Source organism: Pogona vitticeps, chromosome 4 (assembly GCF_051106095.1).
Source record: "Pogona vitticeps strain Pit_001003342236 chromosome 4, PviZW2.1, whole genome shotgun sequence".
NCBI classification, from domain to species: domain Eukaryota; kingdom Metazoa; phylum Chordata; class Lepidosauria; order Squamata; family Agamidae; genus Pogona; species Pogona vitticeps.
In genome coordinates this window covers 207,105,447-207,120,314 of record NC_135786.1, presented here as the reverse complement: position 1 = coordinate 207,120,314, position 14,868 = coordinate 207,105,447, and the positions used below count along the sequence as shown (strand labels likewise).

At 40.8% G+C, this 14,868-nt stretch overlaps 1 protein-coding gene across 1 annotated transcript in view; it reads left to right on the top strand.

Moving 5' to 3' along the window:
• Window positions 1–6,638: 6,638 nt before the first annotated feature.
• The window catches only part of PAG1 (phosphoprotein membrane anchor with glycosphingolipid microdomains 1), a 173,389-nt gene continuing 165,159 nt past the window's right edge, over window positions 6,639–14,868 (top strand). The window contains exon 1 of the mRNA XM_078393552.1: window positions 6,639–11,957. The gene's annotated coding sequence lies outside the window, so the exon portion shown is untranslated. The remainder of the gene's footprint in view (window positions 11,958–14,868) is intronic.

Here is a 14,868-nt window from a genome sequence, read left to right as displayed (position 1 = left end):
AGAGACCTGCTGCCCATTCCAATGGAGGCAAGAGTGCTTTACTGCTTTGGGTGCCAGGAGACCTCTTGGCGCCCTGATCATCAGCGGTGATGCAAGAATCAGCTGCTAGTGCAGTCAGCTGCTGCATATAGAGGGGAGAAAGGGGGCACTCTTGTCCTTTGTTTTATGTAGCAAATGACTTGTGCTGACCCAAGTGAAATCAGGTACAGATGAAGAAGAGCCTCGTGGCACAATGGTTAAACCGCTATACTGCAGCCAAAACTGTGCTCACGACCTGGGGTTCAATCCCAGGTAGCGGCTCAAGGTTGACTCAGCCTTCTAGCCTTCTGAGGTCGGTAAAATGAGTACCCAGCTCGCGGGGGGGGGGCAATGTGTAGCCTCCATAATTAACTTGTAAACTACCCAGAGAGTGCTTGAAGCGCTAGGGGGCGGTATATAAGCAGCATACTTTTTTTGCTTTTGCTTTACAGCATTCATGATAATGATTTGGAATGGTCATAGCTCCAATTTCAAACCCCCACTGAGGCACCGCCATCGCTATCCATGCCATAAGGGAACAGGCCGGGTAGGTGGGACTCGTCAGCCCTGGAAGGCAGCCCATCTAGGAGAAGGAAAACTCTGACTTCAAACCTCCACTGCCTCATGGCTATATCCACTGATGGAAGAGCTTCAGGAGTAAACCTCAAGGCAAAATCCGGAGCCAGAGTCCAAGAGGCAATTCGTGTCATTCTTTCAACTCCTGCGACGTCGCTGAAACCAATTGTATTGGCTCTTGCCTTTCCATCGGACTATTTCAGTGATGTGAAGAGGGGGGATTTGCTGGTTGGGTAACAAACTATCCTCCATATTATTCCAGGCTTCGTGCCCTGGAGAGGACACTCTACCTTCGCGTACAGCGTCGAAACACTAGACACTGTTCCAAGTCCTCCATACAGAGCACGTTACCATAGTCTCTCAAGACTGAAGGATGCCTATGATGATGATGATGATGAGCCATTTAGGCTACTAGCTTTTTTACAAAGGTGTTAGCTTTTGTGAGAAAATATCAAGTTGCCCTTGTGGTAAGTACTGAAACCTCACATAGACTCTAGAAATAGAAGTAGCTGCCTCAGGAAAAGACCACAAGAGTAAAAGAACTTAAAGGGCCATCAAGAAAGAAAGTCTTCGGAGATCCTTACAAATGGATTTAATTCAAAACAGACTTAGAAATAGAAAAGCATCCACAACTTACATGAACTATGCCAGATGTCAATAGAAGTTGCCTATGTAAGAAAATATACCCCACTTTTATGGGGGTATATACTGCTTTATGTGTCAAGATTACATTTATGACAAAGATATGGAGCAGTTTGCCAAAGAAGAAGAACAGAAAGCTTGGAAGCTATAAGTCTTCACCCCAACAATGTTTTTTCACTACCAGTATACAATGGTAGGTATTGGAGAAACGTATTCAACATGGAAGCCAACCAAATGTAAGCTAAGGGTGATTTGACACGACCCCCCGAAGTAAAGAAAAAATATGGCCAACTTGGGGGGGGGGGCATTCTAGGAGCTGGAATCCACAAAAGTAACTTTCCCATGCTGTAGAAGAAACTCTGACTTGATGGCATTGTTCTAGAGACACACCAAAATCTACGGACCACACGTCTCCCAAAGACTCTTCTCCTCACCACTGTAGAGGTCCGCGATGGTGTGAGGTTTCCTGCCTTGGGCAGGGGGTTGGACTAGAAGACCTCCAAGGTCCCTTCCAACCCTCCAACAAATCCACGATTCTATGATATGATTCTACGAGGAACAAGCAATTTCCATGATCAGAAATTAAGAACTGATTGAGCTAGCCAGGCTGCAACCACTGAAGACAGTCAAGGTCATCATACCAGAAAATCAGAGTTGTATAACAAGCACATAGTCTCAGGATCTACTTGGCAAGCCAATGCAGCAAGATGGAAAAGACCTGATAGGACAGGGTTTAACATAAATGTAACAGACTTAGTCAGAGTCTCAAAGGATTTCATTTGACTATCATCTTCACATCAATGCCCTGGCTACTGAGTTGATAACAGTGTTACCAAATGCCCTTGCTCACATTTATACAAATGTATATAGGCACACTTGTGTCAAACAGAAAGAATAGGAATATATTTGTGGGGTATTGTGCACACATAGCTGATCATGCACTATGTTCTAAAGAAATGAGAAAATTAGTGCCCTGACAAAGAGTCAGAAAGAATAGGAATATATTTGTGGGGTATTGTGCACACATAGCTGATCATGCACTATGTTCTAAAGAAATGAGAAAATTAGTGCCCTGACAAAGAGTTCAAAGAAATAACAGCATGGGTTACTATATAGGTTTACATTACTGTATATACATTTTAACTGAGAAAGTTTGGTCTCTTTTTAGTCTATTGATCTATTTTAATCTAAAAATGTATCCGTGTTTTTTTAAAACAAAAAAGAAAGGCTTCTCTGTGAAAATCCTTTCACTGTTTAGATATATTTTATCTAGCCAAAGTATTTGCAACAGCAACAACACATCAAATAAATGTTTATAGATAAAAGATTAGATTAGTATAACTGTTACCCACTCTCTAGTGCAGAAAACACAGTCAGAGAATTAGATTTTACCAAATACGGAGCACAGAACACCCTAGGGAAATGGTGAGGCAGTGCTTGGAAGGCTACACAGAACAGGGTTTTTCTTTTTCTTTTTTCTTTTAATGGCTCAAAGCTGGCCCGAATACATAGATTTAGAAGGAGCCTTGGAGAAACAGAAAAGAAACAAAATGAGAATAGCTGTTTTGTTTTAGAGAAAGAGGACACCACTTCCTGGTTTGTCATGGGCAGCTGTGGTAAGCACAGGCTACACTCTAGTATATACGTTTTTGCTCATGAATTCAAAATAAGGCAGGCACCAATCTGGATGCAGTATATCCAAGGGTGGTTCTGACTTGGGGTCTACACAATGTGAAGCTCAGCACAGAGAAGCACACTGTAGAATCATCTCACTCGAGCAGGAAATCATCTGTTTTTCATTCAGCCAGCAGAGGTGGTTTAGGCTTGTTCCAATTGATGTGACTTCACTTTTGTCCATTTTCTAGATAAAAGTATGATTGCCTGATCCAATGAAAAGGAGAGGTCACATGAGTGTTGGTTCCTCTCAACGGAATGCTTCTAGTCTTCATACAGTTCCTTTAAAAATGTTTCAAATCAGTGCTGGAACATACTATTTCTAGGGCACTTAGGAGAACTAAATCAAAAGAGGGAAATATTTGTGAAGATTCTCAGTCATCTCTCTCTCTCTCTCTCTCGTGCTATTTCAGAGTAGTGCCAGCAAGTCACTTGGGAATTAACCACAAGTCAAAAATGGCTGGGCATGTAGAATATTCATGAACAGCTTCTGTGCAAGATGGGCCATATGGTAGACTTCTGCACTTTCTGCAGATATAAACACACACTTCCTACCTCATAAGCAAGATGTCACTCTGTTTCCAGCAGAAACCTTGGAGAATTGCTCCAGTCTGTACTAATGCTGCGTCATTTGATATCCTACAGTGTAAAAATGCCCCAGTGCTATTTAGTCCCAAGTCACCAGTTATGCTGTGAATTCATAAGCAAAGATGCCTTCCTGAATAGCTTTTTGGTCAAGTGCTTACAAAACTCAACATGATGCTAGAGTAGTTGACCTAATGCCAGATGGGAAACGCTGCCATTCCACACCTCCCTTGGCAGCACATTGTCACGAGAGGATTCTGTTAATTTAGGACATGCATGCAAATGTTTCATGGTCTAAAAAAGGGAGACTGCAGCTTAGTTCATAACAGAATACAAGAAAAAGAAGGCTAGCAGAGACAGCAAACAAGAGTTGCTCCCATGTTAACAGTTAAGCCTAAATTGATGTCCTTTGGCCATTTATTTTTAGTGGAAAATCCAGATGTGTGTGTAATCACAAATGGAGAATCAACCTCTCTAGGACATACAGGTACTGACAAAGTGCTACTGAGGGTTTTCAAGGCTTCTAGGCCTTTACTTAGCAGCTTCCTTCTTGCAGCAGTTGATCTTATTCTTTCTGTTCCATGACAACAGCCTGTACTATACTGTAATGTTAAACATGAAAATAACTATAGAGGGGCACAGTAACTGGCTGTTCATCATGAAAGTTATTGCCACAGTGAACAGGAACAACTAAAAAGGTAAAAGTTTGAAAGAACAAGCTGCTAATTCAATTAGTGGGTAATTTTTTGTTCAGTGGGACTTATTCTGCAGCGAACATTATGGGTGGATCTTGGTCATGAATATTTGCATTGCCGAATAATATAATTATGTATACATTTCAGCACAGAACTACTGTTTTAATTCCTTATTACTGCCTCAGAAACACTAGTGGGACAGGTATAGAAGCAAGGAGGCATGTAAGGAGTGGGGACAAATCATTCAGGAAATATATATATAAGGCCCCTTGTACTATCCAGGGCCCTTAACTAGTTCCTTAACTAGGTGGAGATAACTCATGTCTTCCCACCCACACTACACATTCAGTAGCATTCTAGGTCTCTTTATGAGTTATTTCCTTGCTGTATGTTCACCAAATGAGCACACTGGGGAGTAGAACCACATTGCTGGCATGGCTCCAACACTGGTATGCTTGCCAACCCAGCACACTAGGCTACAGATGTACAGATTTAAAAAACCCTTCACATCTTTTGCTAAACACATGAATGGGCAGGGAGGAGCATTTAATACATGACATTAGAAGTCAAGTTAGTTCCCATCCTCCAACACACTCCACACACTCAGTATACACAAGAAAAATGTAGATCGACTCACAGATGTCCAAATGATTATTCCAACATACAGTGTAATCCAGAAATAGGCCTTCACAGATGCACTAAAGGACATTTTCTAAAAGAACCTCAAGCCATGATCTGTTCTGAATTAGCATTCTATTTAAAATACATGGGTCCTATCCAGAGTTTACCTCTAAAAAGTAATTACTTATTGTTAAACGACCTAAAAGTATTATTATAGCTATGCTGTGAAAAGTGGATCTTTACTTTGACATCTCCAAGTAAAAGTTATTAATCTCAGTAATTTTTTTCAATAAACTGAATGCTACAAACCACTGGCCTTTCATCATCTCCTCCACACACACCATAGAACATGAGGCAGGAGCACAAGGAACAGCGTGAACCAGCTCATGAACCATGTCATAGAGTGAAGCCATTTTTCATGAAGTTACAATCATACTACATGCAAATATACCCTGGCTAATTCCTGTAGTAAAAACAAAAGAAAAACTTATGTATATAGGTGACAGAAGAAGCATTTATATTGTAAAGGACATATGAGAAGCAAAAAAAAAAAAAAAAAGAGGAGAGTAACAAAGGGGGGGACACAAGAGAACTGTTCCAGAAGATCCAAGAAATCAAAGGGAAATTTAAAGCTAGATTAAGAATGTTGAATGACCAACAGGGATGCATACTGTCTGACCAGGAGAAAATAAAGAGAAGGTGAAAACAATATGCTGAAGATCTATATAGAAGGATGACAGACTCCTTAGAAGAGGGCTCCAATGATAAAGAACCTGCAGTTCTAGAAAGTGAAGTGAAAACTGCTCTGAAAAAAATCAAGAAGAAAATCACCAGAGATAGATGGAAAACTAATACAGTGGTGCCCCGTATAGCGAAGGTTAATCCGTTCCGGATTAACCTTCGCTATACGAAAACATCGCTGTGCGGGTAAGGAAAGCCTATTCCAATAAGCGTGGAAACTTACCCCTCAAGCGATGTTTTCGCTCCGGCGGCCATTTTGGAGCCGCCGATCAGCTGATCGGCGGCTCCAAAATGGCCGCCGGATGACCCAAAATGGCCCCTATCAGTGTTTTCGCGCCCTCCCCTTGCTTACGGAGGTCGCGAAAACGCTGCGGGGGGGCATTTCGGGCCATCCGCGGCCATTTTAATGGCTGCGGATGACCCGAAATGCCCCCCCGCAGCGTTTTCGCGACCTCCGTAAGCAAGGGGAGGGCGCGAAAACACTGATAGGGGCCATTTCGGGTCATGCGGTGGCCATTTTGGAGCTGCCGATCAGCTGTTCGGCGGCTCCAAAATGGCCGCCGGACGCCCCAATCGTCGCAAAGCGCGTGCGGCGATTGGGGCTGATCCATATAGCGATCCCCAAAAAGGGATCGCTATACGGATTCTTCGTTAAACGGTGCGCTCGTTAAGCGAGGCACCACTGTAGATCTATTTCAAGCCACAGAGCCGGAACCTTCAAAATCCTAACAAGAATATGCCAGCAAATATGGAAAACAAAACAATGGCCCACAGACTGGAAATGTTCAATATACATTCTAGTCCTCAAGAAGGGAGATGACAAGGCTTCCAGTAACTATAGGACCATTGCTTTAATTTCACACACAAGCAAAGTGATGCTCAAGGTGTTGCGAAAAAAGGCTTTTACTTTATATGGAGTGAGAAATGCCTGATGTTCAAGCTGGATTCCAAAAAGGCAGGGGAACTCAAGGCCATATTGCAAATATCTTCCAGCTACTGGAGCACACAAAAAAGTTTTATAAAATCAGTCTATGCTTTAGAGATCATAACAACTGTTGACTGTTTAGATTGCAAGAAACTATGGGCTGTTCTGAAAGCTGGACAGTAAAGAAAACTGACAAGAGAAAAATGATTTGTTTGAAATGTGGTGCTGCAGGAGAACTTTGCAGATACCCTGAATTGCCAGAAAGATGTACAAGTTGGTCCTAGATAAAATCAAGCCTGAACTATCTCTGGAGGGAAAAAATGCTGAAACTGAGGCTGTTCTACTTTGGTCATATCATGAGTAGGCAAAATCCTCTGTAAAAGTCAATAATGCTGGGAAAGGTGGAAGGCAGCAGGAAAAGAGGAAGACCAAATATAAAATGGACAGACTCCCTAAAGGAAGCCACAGACTTGAGCTTAGAAGAGCTGGGCAAGGCTGTTGAAGACAGGACATTTTGGAGATCTCTCATTTATAGGGTTACCTATAAATACCATGATTCAGGGCAACTTGATAGCACATAACAACAACAGGATTGGGGGAGAGAACAAAACTCTGATTCTGCTTTATTTTCCCTAAATAAGTGAATTCAAGACTGATTGCACAATAGTACCCAAGACAATAAATTTAAAAACAGAGTACAATATTATACCCACATCTAACAGCATCATACTCAAAAAAGCAACATCAAACAGAAAAAAAATCATAAAATAACATGGCAAAGAGGTCAGATGTATTGGATATTTTGTTTGTCCTGAGAGACTATTAAAAACAGTGTAGAGATATGCTCTTTAACACTGATACAAACACTACAATAAGAAAGCAAAGGGGGGGGGGTAATCAATTTTTTAAAAAACTCTCTTCTAAATAGCCAGGGCAAATTATATAATTAAGTTATAGAGTCCTGATGGAAGGCATTCCGTGACACATGTGTTGCTATGGAAAAGGCCCTTCTGCTAACAGCAGGAGCTGTCCATTGTATCTCATTTGGCAACCTAGAGCAAGACCTCAAATTCTGAGTGCAGTTTGCAGATGAAAATACATGGAAGAATGTGGAATTCAGGATACACAGTTCACAAGCCACTGAGTGCTTGAAAAATAAGCACCCTGAGGAGAGATGGAAATCTGAACATTTAATATCAGGGGGCAGGGGGAAATCTTGCAGTAGCATTTTCCTCCAATGCACTCATCTGAATGCCTTTCAACAGTTGTGTCAGGCACCTCTGAGTCACTATGCAACTATTTTGCCTTCTTTCCCCCCACATTGGATTATTTTTTCTGATTTAAAAAAGGAGAAAACATAGTAGAAAAAAGAAGGGTTTTTTTAAGACAGGAAGACATTGTAGTCTGGACCTCATATAAAAATGTGGGAACTAAGCAATGCAACTCCACAGAAAAGTCTCACTGGAAGCACTAATAGAATGTGTTTGTCTTTTAAACTGGCAGTTTCTCAGACTTGATGTATATGCCTAATACATTAAATTTCCCAAATTTAATAAAGGTCTTAATATTCTTGTGAATCAAAGTAAAAAAGGCACTTTGTTACCTGTTCAAAACTCTTACATGGCTGGGTGGAGGGAGTGGATAAACACAAACAACATTTTTAAGCATTATGCATAGTGTAGGGTGTGCTTCTCATTACAGAAAGCCTTGGATCCATATTGTTTTGGAAATGAAAACCTTAAGATCTGTTGGCTGAGAAGAGAAGCAGCTTTTAAGTAAAGCTGTTGCCGTGACCAATGCTTAGTGCATATAGACCCTCCCGTAAGGCAATGTTTACATCACATACTTTTCTCTATTTCCTTTCAGTGCAGTATTTGGTTACATCACATATAATGTTTTTGCATCTAATCTTCTGTTTGCTTGTGGTCTTCCTATATTATTAGAAGCACATCATATGTGTGAGTCATTTTGAGGCAACTGCGCTCTTTCTGGGGGTCAGGACTTTGTTTCCACTTGACCCTTTAAATATACCACTAGTAATAACGGTTGAATATGCTCTTTCATATTTACTAATCACTTGTTTTAACGAAGATTACTGGGCTCAATAATAAAGCATAATAAAAGAAAGAAAGCAAAGTCATCAATTTACCTGTCAGCTATAACAGCTTCACAGCTATCGTTCTTGGGACATTCAGTACAAGAATATCCTTGCTTCAGTTTAATGCTGTACAATTTCTGATATGATCAATGCATTAATAGGCAACCTGTATGCAGGTGAAGAGGCAGGTCAGATATATCTTGAAGATACTTTGTTAGTATTGATTGATTATAAACCATTACTGCAGAGATATGCTCTTAACACTGATATAAAGAGCATATTAATTTAACATTGCCTACCACTGGATGGATGTTGCTGTCAGATACTACCAATAATAAGCAGTACTTGTATATTCTCCATTTAATGACAGCAGTCCACATCTTGAGTGCCTGTTGCATGACTCACAGCTTGAGAATCTAGGCTGCCTGGGGGATTCTGGTTGTTTCCAAGTGCTATGCTATGTGGAGAAAAACTATCATTCCTACTCTTCTGCTCTCTCTCTATTTGGTTTCTAGAATGCTAAACGGAATTGAACTGAATGTATCCTAAAATGAAAAATGCTGAAGCTTGTGGTCTAGGCCTGCCTTTACCTTAATCCACTTAGATGTGTGAGGGGTTGGAGTGTACTGCCTTCTGCATTTCTTCAAAATCATTCATGGTTTCTTTAGAAGGTATCTCCCAGGATTGAGCTGTGCTACTAAATACAGAATATTGAGTTAAGTTCAGGTAAATTTTGCTACATGTGCTATCTCTGTTCTAATCCATATGTAACTATAATATGTGAAGGAGAAAACTATCCTCTTGCTAATTGGTAAAAAAAATGGCATTCTTTGGTAGTGTTGTATGTAGTCTGTGTCAAATTGACCTAGCCCCCATCCAACTCATCTAATGGATCTATCTCAAGACTAATCTTAATTTTAAAATGTTTACTTAATAGTTATGCATGAAATATTGGTAAGAAATGTTTAGCTTGATTGGTTAATAAACCTATACGTATATTAGTAGGTTTGTGGAACTTTTATACTGACTTTAGACAGTATAATTTTCCTTTTGCTCAGGACTAACACAAACTGATTCATTCAACATACAGTCTTTCCAGTTCAGAGGTTACAAGGAGGACACCATCATAATCTATATTTGAAAAACAGTATGAGAAGAAGCCATGGAGAAATAAGAGACAGTGTTACAACCACAGCAGAGTATTCAGGCTTGCTCCAGGTTATAGTATTGTTGTTGTGTTAGATCTATACTCTCTTCGTAGGCTTTTCAATAATTGTCCATTTCAGCGTTGCCACGTTAACTTTTTAATCTGTGTTTTCTTGTTTCTCATTAATTGGTCTGCATCGTTGATCACCCTTTTAAAAGTTCTCCTGGCTGTTTCCTTCCTGCTTTTCTTTGCTTTATAGAAGCCGTAGGGCTAATTAAGGCACTGATCCTGAAAGAAAGCTGTTTAAACTTTATTGCTAGGAATAGTCAAATTGAATTATAGTAGTAAAGCATGCACCATTTACAAACTCGGGTTGCTACCAAGACCTATGCCTAGAAATATAAATCATATTGGACTGATGTGGTGGGGAGAAGGGAGTCCATTAACATAGATATTAAACAAGGTCATGACTGCGAATGATGAAGTCATCTTATTGGAGATAAGCAGACCTAGGTCTGGTCATTGCCTGAATGGGAGAGCGCCACATAATGTCTTGATATAAATAACTCAATGAAATAGATAATTCACTTCTCTGATTACCCACCCACCCATTTCACTACATCTTCTCTAGAACCAACAGCTGCTTCCCCACGGAAACACTGCATAAGACTAATCCAAGTGCTCTTATGATTCCTCATCCGTCTCATGATCTTAACAGGGAAGGCAAACAATGGATTGTGATGGATGGTCCTCACAGCTTCCAGTGTCTTTGCTCTGCATGGATTCCATGCTCTTAGGGAAACAACAGCAAGGAATTTTGAAGAGATAGCTGTGTTAGTTGCTTTCAACATTTAAAATAAAGTGGTCAGCACCTTAAACGCTGACCGCTTTATTTTAAATGAGCTAAATTATTATCCAGTGTGGTGTAGTGGGCAGAGTGATGGCTTCCTAAACCCTCAAGAGGCCTGGGTTTGAATCCGCACTCCACCATGGTAAAACCGGTCCTTAAATATCTCACTTACCTTGAAAGCCAGATTATAATCGCTATACATTGGGTCTGATTTGACAGGATATCATCCACACACATACAGTTATTAGTTGTGATGTATATTTATGATGATTTTGAATTATGATGCTGGAGGAGACTCTTGAGAGTCCCCTGGACTGCAAGGAGAACAAATGTATCAATTCGGAAGGAAATCAACCCTGAGTGCTCACTGGAAGGACAGATCCTGAAGCTGAGGCTCCAATTTGTTGTTTAGTCATTAAGTCGTGTCTGACTCTTCGTGACCCCATGGACCAGAGCATGTGAGGCCCTTCTGTCTTTCACTACCTCCAGAGTATGGTCAAATTCATGTTGGTAGCTTCGGTGACACTGTCCAACCATCTCATCCTCTGTCGTCCCCTTGCCTTCACTCTTTCCCAACATCAGGGTCTTTTCCAGTAATCCAGGTTTATGCACCAACCACCGATGCTGAAGAAGTTGAAATTGACCAATTCTGTGAACACTTACAACATCTTCTAGAACTGACACCAAAGAAAGATGTTCTTCTCATTATAGGGGACTGGAATGCTAAAGTAGCGAATCAAAGATAAAAGGAACAACAGGAAAGTTTGGCCCTGGAGTTTGAAACACTGATAGATACACTCTTTCTAAGTTTAGGAAATTAGGCTTCAGAGGAAGCCCATGCAGCAAGTCCTGAACAGAGCTGTAACTAGGAAATCTGGCACTATCTTCCCTTCCCTCTGCCCCAGGGCATAGGCAAGGAAAAGGAATATGAGAATGTGTTGTCCCCTCAAAAGAAATAGGAAGCTGATGCTTTCAAATAAGGAAAGTGAATGGAGTCATCAGGCTTTGCCCTTTGCTTTACCAAGAGGTATCAGTGTCATTTAAACTTTGGTGGCCTGGGGTGACTATTTATAGTCATAGTCCTGAAGAGAAACAAAGCAAGCTAATCTACATAAACCTGGATATAAGAGAAGCTCCTCCTGTGACACTGGAATACTCACTTTAATTTAAAAATTCCCTCTTCCAGTCATGAGCAGTCTCTGACATCTTGTTCCTGATTTCAGGCTCTTATCTGCCAGCCTGTTGGGCAACCTAGGTGAGTGAGTGATAAAAGGTAAACTTACCACCTATAAAGGCATCCCAGTGCTGCTGCTGACACTGGGTAGCTTTTCAGGAGAATCATTCTGGAGAACAGCAGCACCTACGGAGGCTCAGGTGATGCAAAGGTAGGAGAGGGCTTTCTCTCATACTGCTCCCAGTAAAGGCTCATTTCTTCTGAGTGGCCTTCTCAACTGTTTCGATATTTACTGAATATTATAATAGTAGCATTTGTTTTGATAATTATGAGATTATCAAAAAGAAGATAGGAGTGTAGGGCAAAGTTTATGATGTATGTATACTCACTTAGCACATACTGGAAATGAAATTGGGGGAGCAGATAGGTTAACAAAGCTGGAGTCCCGGACTCCATAGGGGGGTGGGGTCAGTTTTAGGGGTTAGTTCCTTTTTTTTCTTTTCTCTCTCTTTTTTTGTTTTCTTGTCAAATTTTAAAATAAATAAATAAATTAAAAAAATAATTATGAGATTAAATGGTTGTATGAGAGTATAGACAAACTTCACATTCTGATGTGGCAGTTTTTGAAACTAATGTAGTAACTTTGAAACAAGTTTCATCAAAACAAACTTTGTTTAGTGAAAACTTAATTTTTATTGACACAAAATCTGACAATTTTTAAAAAGAGCTTGTGCATGGATGGTTTTGTGGAAGTGGTGTGGGATTTAAATTTAAAAAAATCTCCCCACTGGTGCTCTTTTCTGGTCTACAAAAGATATTCTGGTCTACTTTTAGTCTTTAAAAATCTTGCCATTGAAAACCAGCCCTGGAACACTTACAAATTTAGCTATAGTTAATCCAGAACAGTGGGCTTTGCTGGCTAGACTGATAACCTAAAAAAAGGTACGTTTTGCCAGTTCTGTATAGTAAGCATTTGTTTTTTAAATGTGAATTTAAACATTTATGTTCTAAGGACCCTAAGTGGTTTATATGAAACAAAATAGGGGTTTAAACATGCCTCTGTTTTAGGGGCGATCCCCACTGACTCCAGGACCTTGAAAAGTGGACCCCCAAAACAATATTTCTTTTTAAAAGGCTACACTCCTTAATGGCCACTAGTGGCCCTTTAAAAAATTGTAAGTTGTGGTTTTTGGGGTGCTAGGGAACTCCAAAACATTGCCTCTGGTGCCCCCTAGAGGGTATAAAGGGACTTTATGAGTTTTTTTTTTTAATGGGAACCTTGAGATGTTGGGAAAGGCTTTATACCCCTTAGCTTCCTAAACGCCATACTTTAAAAAATCCTAGTAAATCCCTTGGCAGGGATGAGAGGCAATGGAACCTATAGAATGCACATTTTTCCAACCCTGCTTTATGTCAAGAAACACCAAGCAGTAGGGGGTTAAAAGATAACTGACTGCAACAAGAAACATTATTTTAAAATGTATTCGTGAAGGCTTTCACGGCCAGGATCTAATGGTTGTTGTGGGTGTTTTGAGCCCAAAAAACCCACAACAACCATTATTTTAAAACTCTAAAAAAACTCAGAGATTAATTTTAAAAGCAAGTAAAATTACTAATGGAAGACCTTCCTAGAAAGAGATATTTTATCCTGTTTTCCAAACATGTTCATACTCAATAGCTGAAATCCTGTTGTATACTGTAATGAGTTTCCACTAGAGCAAGTCTCTTGAATCAGTGGAACTGGCAGAGGAGTTGATTTGCCGAATTCCTACCAATTCAATCGGCCTACTCTAGTTGTGACTCACTGTGCTAAGCAACAGGATTTCAGCTAGGATATTAGCCAGTTAGACAGATTAAAATCCATCAAATGTTAATGAAGACATGAAAAAAGGAATCTTTGTCTCAGTTAAATCTCTTGAAGTTGTCAGGATAGACAAGAGGAGCTTTCCATTGATTGATGATGAATCGCAACCAAACATGCTTAACAGTAGAATCCTATAGATGTATATTCAAATCCCATTGTAATCAGTGGGTGAAATCCAGTCACAACTAGAGTAGGCCCATTGAATCAGTAGAGATTTGGTGAATCACCTCCTTGTTCTGTTGATTCAGTGGGCCTACTCTTGCTGTCATTTACTACTGGATTTCAGTCATGAAGTCTTACTCCCAGTTAAGTGGTAAATGATTGTTGCTTTAATTTTCCATCAAACAATCCATACAAGCCTATTCAGGGTGTTAACAGTTAAAGACAATCTGTTCAATAGACTTTGTAGGTCTGGGAATCATTCATAGAACCACAGAGTTGGAAAATAATCTCAAGGATCTAGTCCAGGGGTGACCAACCTTTCACCTTCCCTGGGCCACATTAGAAGATGAAAAGTTCATTTGGGCCGCACATACATTTGGTTTGGGCCGCACGGGGGGGCAGCCCTAGCCGTCCTCCGCAGCCCCACTCCAAGCACGCTTATCGGCAGCTGTGATCTCAGACAGCAGAGGCTGCCAGCTTCGACTCCGGCGGCTTTATGGGGCTGAGAAGGGGTCCACCTATTGACGGGGATGGCGCAATGCAGTCACGCAGCCCCCCTGTCCCCTCCCCTCCCCTCCCCTCCCACTCCTTCCTTCCTTCCCTCTCTCCCCCTCTACTGTTGTGACATGCCCCGGCCACATTCTGTCCACAAGCGCCGGCAGTGTAACTTGAAACTTTGGAATTTCTTTAAAAATAAAACATTGCATTGGGTTGCATTATGAGCTGACCTGGGCCGCATGCGGCCCTTGGGCCGCAGGTTGGACAAGCCTGATCTAGTCCAACCCCCACCAATGCACAAATCCAGAACTAAAGCATTCATGACTGATGGCCATTCAAACTCTGCTCAAAAAAAAATTCTGAGGAAGCGGAGTCCATCACCACTCCCCAACCCCACATTCAGGGAAACGGTTATAGAAACATTTTCCCCCTCTCTCTTCCTGTTCCACACTAACACTCTGAGATAGCCTCATGCCAAGTTCTTATAATCACATCTTGTTTAGTGGCTGAAAAAAAAATCACATAATGAGATACAATGCCTGAAAATATTAAAAGTGAGCAATATGGAGTGCTGGTGGAAAGTCAAACCTTTTCCTTA